This window comes from Nicotiana tomentosiformis, unplaced genomic scaffold, assembly GCF_000390325.3.
Source record: "Nicotiana tomentosiformis unplaced genomic scaffold, ASM39032v3 Un00010, whole genome shotgun sequence".
Lineage (NCBI taxonomy): Eukaryota > Viridiplantae > Streptophyta > Magnoliopsida > Solanales > Solanaceae > Nicotiana > Nicotiana tomentosiformis.
This window is the reverse complement of record NW_027174569.1, coordinates 448246-453330: the sequence shown is the minus strand read 5'-3', so window position 1 is coordinate 453330 and position 5085 is coordinate 448246.

Sequence of the window (5085 nt, the reverse complement as noted above, 5' to 3'; positions counted from 1 at the left end):
AGGAACGGCCATGGCGAGGTGGTGACTATGGTTCCTTAGGTCGTATTTGATGGCCTGGAAAAATGTTAGGCAATCAGGTTTCGGGGGACCCGGGTCCACTCGGAAGGCATGGGCTAGAGCACACGAAAATATGGGAATCGAGCGAAATTCAAGTTTTTTGGTCTTAAAAAAGCAAAACAACGAGGAACGGTCATGGCGGGGCGGTGACTATGGTTCCTTAGGACGTATTTGATGGCTCAAATAAAATTTAGGCGATCGAGGTCCGGGGGCCCGGACCCACTCGGAAGGCGTGGGCTTAGCACATGAAAATATGGGAATCGGGCGGAATTCTAGTTTTTTTGCCGTAAAACGCAAAACAACGAGGAACGGCCATGGTGGGGTGGTGACTATGGTTCCTTAGGTCGTATTTGATCGCCCAGAATAATTTTAGGCGATCAGGGTCTGGGGGCCCGGACCCACTCGGAAGGCATGGGCTATAGCACACGAATATATGGGAATGAGGAGGAATTCTAGTTTTTTGGCTGTAAAATGCAAAACAACGAGGAATGGCCATGGATGGGCGGTGACTATGGTTCCTTAGGTCGTATTTGATGGCCCGTATTAATTTTAGGCAATCGGGGTCCGGGGGGCCCGGACCCACTCGGAAGACGTGGGCTATAACACACGAATATATGGAAATCAGGCGGAATTCTAGTTTTTTTGCCGTAAAACACGAAACAACGAGGAACGGCCATGTTGGGGCGGTGACTATGGTTCCTTAGGTTGTATTTGATAGCCTAGAAATATTTTGGGCGATCGGGGTCCGGGGGCTCGGACCCACTCGGAAGGCAGGGGCTATAGCACACGAAAATATGGGAATTGGGCAAAATTCTAGTTTTTTTGCCGTAAATGCAAAACAACCAGGAACGGCCATGGCTGGGTGGTTACTATGGTTCCTTAGGTCGTATTGGATAGCCTGGAAAAATGTTAGGCTATCGGGGTCCGGGGGCTCGGACCCACTCGAAAGGCATGGGCTATAGCACACGAAAATATGGGAATCGGGCAAAATACTAGTTTTTTGGTCGTAAGAAGCAAAACAACGAGGAACGGTCATGGCATGGCGGTGACTATGGTTCCTTAGGTCGTATTTGATAGCCCAGAAAATTTTTAGGAGATCGGGGTCCGGGTGGCCCGGACCCACTAGGAAGGCGTGGGCTATATATAGCACACGAATATATGGGAATCGAACAGAATTCTAGTTTTTTCGCCGTAAAATGCAAAACAACGAGGAACGGCCATGGCGAGGCGGTGATTATGGTTCCTTAGGTCATATTTGATGGCCTGGAAAAATGTTAGGCAATCCGGTTTCGGGGGACCCGGGCCAACTCGGAAGGCATGGGCTAGAGCACACGAAAATATGGGAATCGAGCGGAATTCAAGTTTTTTGGTCTTGAAAAGGCAAAACAACGAGGAACGGTCATAGCGGGGTGGTGACTATGGTTCCTTAGGACGTATTTGATGGCCCAAATAAAATTTAGGCGATCGGGGTTCGGGGGGCCCGGACCCACTCGGAAGGCGTGGGCTTAGCACATGAAAATATGGGAATAGGGCAGAATTCTAGTTTTTATGCCGTAAAACGGAAAACAACAAGGAACGGCCATGGTGGGGCGGTGACTATGGTTCCTTATGTCATATTTGATGTCTCCGAATAATTTTATGCGATTGGGGTCCGGGGGCCCGGACCCACTCGGAAGGCATGGGCTATAGCTCACGAAAATATGGGAATCTAGCGAAATTCTAGTTTTTTGGCCGTAAATTGCAAAACAACGAGGAACGGCCATGGCGGGGTGGTGACTATGGTTCCTTAGGTCGTATTTGATGGCCCCGAATAATTTTAGGCGATCGGGGTCCGGGGGCCCGGACCCACTCGGAAGGCTTGGGTTATAGCACACGAAAATATGGGAATCGTGCGAAATTCTAGATTTTTGGCCGTAAATGCAAAACAACGAGGAACGGCCATGGCTGGGCGGTGACTATGGTTCCTTAGGTCTTATTTGATTGCCCGGAAAAATTTTAGGCGATCGGGGTCCGGGTGGGCCGTATCCACTCGAAAGGCATGGGCTATAGCACACGAATATATGGGAATTGGGCGGTATTCTCGTTTTTTGGCCGTAAAATGCAAAAAATGAGGAATGCTCATGGAGGGGCGGTGACTATGGTTCCTTAGGTCGTATTTGATAGCCCGGAAATATTTTAGGCGATCGGGGTCCGGGGGGCCTTGAACCCATTAGGAAGGAGTGGGCTATAGCGCACGAATATATGGGAATCGGGCTGAATTCTAGTTTTTTGGCCGTATAACGCAAAACAACGAGGAACGGCCATGGCGGGGCGGTGACTATGGTTCCTTAGGTCGTATTTGATAGCCTGGAAAAACGTTAGGCAATCGGGGTCCGGGGGCTCGGACCCACTCGGAAGGCATGGGCTATATCACACAAAAATGGGAATCGGGCAAAATTCTAGTTTTTTGGTCGTAAAAAGCAAAACAACGAGGAACGGTCACGGTAGGGCGGTGATTATGGTTTCTTAGGTCGTATTTGATAGCCCGGATAAATTTTAGGCGATCGGGGTCCGGGGGCCCGGACCCACCAGGAAGGCGTGGGCCAAATATTGCACACGAATATATGGGAATCGGCAGAATTCTAGTTGTTTGGCCGTAAAATGCAAAACAACGAGGAACGGCCATGGTAGGGCGGTGACTATGATTCCTTAGGTCGTATTTGATAGCCTGGAAAAATGTTAGGCAATCGGGGTCCGGGGGCTCGGACCCACTCGGAAGGCATGGGCTATAGCACATGAATATATGGGAATCGGGCGGAATTCTAGTTTTTTGGCCGTACAACGCAAAAGAACGAGGAACAGCCATGGCTGGGCGGTGACTATGGTTCCTTAGTTCGTATTTGATTGCCCGGAATAACTTTAGGCGATCAGCCCGGACCCACTCGGAAGGCGTGGGCTATAGCACATGATTATATGGGAATTGGGCGGAATTCTAGTTTTTTGGTCGTAAAAAGCAAAACAATAAGGAACGGTCACGGTAGGGCGGTGACTATGGTTTCTTTGGTCGTATTTGATAGCCCGGAAAAATTTTAGGCGATCGGGGTCCGGGGGGCAGAATAGCACACGAAAATATGGGAATCGAGCAGAATTCTACTTTTTTGGTCGTAAAAAGCAAAATAACGAGGAACGGTCTTGGCGCGACGGTGACTATGGTTCCTTAGGTCATAATTTATGGACAAAATAAGTTTTACGTGATCGGGGTCCAGGGGCCCCGGACCCACCCGGAAAGCATGGGCTATAGCTCACGAAAATATGGCAATCGCACGAAATTCTAGTTTTTTGGACGTAAAAAGGATAAAAACGAGGAACGGTCATGGCGAGGCGGTGACTATGGTTCCTTTGGTCGTAGTTGATGCTCCGGAATAATTTTAGGCGATCGGGGTCAGGGGGCCCGGACCCATTCGGAAGGCCTGGGCTATAGCACACGAATATATGGGAATCGGGCGGAATTCTAGTTTTTTGGCCGTAAAACTCAAAACAACGAGGAACGGCCATGGCGGGGCGGTGACTATGGTCCCTTAGGGTGTATTTGATGGCCCCGAATAATTTTAGGCTCTCGGGGTCCGGGGGCCCGGACCCACTCGGAAGGCATAGCACACGAAAATATGGGAATCCGACGAAATTCTAGTTTTTTGGCCGTAAAATGCAAAAAAACGAGGAACGGCCATGACAGGGCGGTGACTATGGTTCCTTAGGTCGTATTTGATAGCCCCGAATAATTTTAGGCGATCGGGGTCCGTGGGCCAGGAACCACTCGGAAGGCATGGGCTATAATACCCGAAAATATGGGAATCAGGCGAAATTCTAATTTTTTGGATGTAAAATGCAAAACAACGAGGAACGGCCATGGATGGGCGGTGACTATGGTTCCTTAGGTTGTATTTGATGGCCTGGAATAATTTTAGGCAATCGGGGTCCGAGGGGCCCGGACCCACTCGGAAGGCGAGAGCAATAGCACACGAATATTTGGGAATCAGGCGGAATTCTAGTTTTTTGGCCGTAAAATGCAAAACTACGAGGAACGGCCATGGAGGGGCGGTGACTATGGTTCCTTAGGTCGTATTTGATAGCCCGGAATAATTTTATGCGATCGGGGTCAGGGGCGCCCGGAACCCACTAGGAAGGCGTGGGCTATAGCACACGAATATATGGGAATCGGGTGAAATTCTAGTTTTTTGGCCATAAACTGCAAAACAACGAGGAACGGCAATGGCGGGGCGGTGACAATGGTTCCTTAGGTCGTATTTGATGGCCTGGAAAAATGTTAGGCAATCGGGGTCCGGGGGGCCCGGACCCACTCAGAAGGCGTGGGCTATAGCACATGAATATATGGGAATCGCGCGGAATTCTAGTTTTTTGCCCATAAAATGCATAACAATGAGGAACGGACATGGAGGGGCGGTAACTATGGTTCCTAAGGTCGTATTTGATGGGCCCGAATAATTTTAGGCGATTGGGGTCCGGGGGCCCGGACCCACTCGGAAGGCGTGGGCAGCAAACGAAAATATGGGAATCGAGCGAAATTCTAATTTTTTGGCCGTAAAATGCAAAATACGAGGAACGGCCATGGTTGGGCGGTGAATGTGGTTCCTTAGGTCGTATTTCATGGCCTGGAAAAATTTTAGGCATTCCGGTTTTAGGTGACCCGGGCCCACTCGGAAGGCGTGGGCTAGAGCAAACGAAAATATAGGAATCGGGCGGAATTCTAGTTTTTTGGTCGTAATAAGAAAAACAACGAGGAACGGTCATGGCGGGGCGGTGACTATGGATCCTTCGATCGTATTTGATGGCCCAAATAAATTTTAGGCGAACGGGGTTCGGGGGGGCCGGACCCATTCGGAAGGTGTGGGCTAGAGCACACGAAAATATGGGAATCGGGTGGAATTCTAGTTTTTTGGCCGTAAAACGCAAAACAACGATGAACGGTCATGGTGGGGTGGTGAGTATGGTTCCTTAGGTCGTATTTAATGGCCCAGAATAATTTTAGGC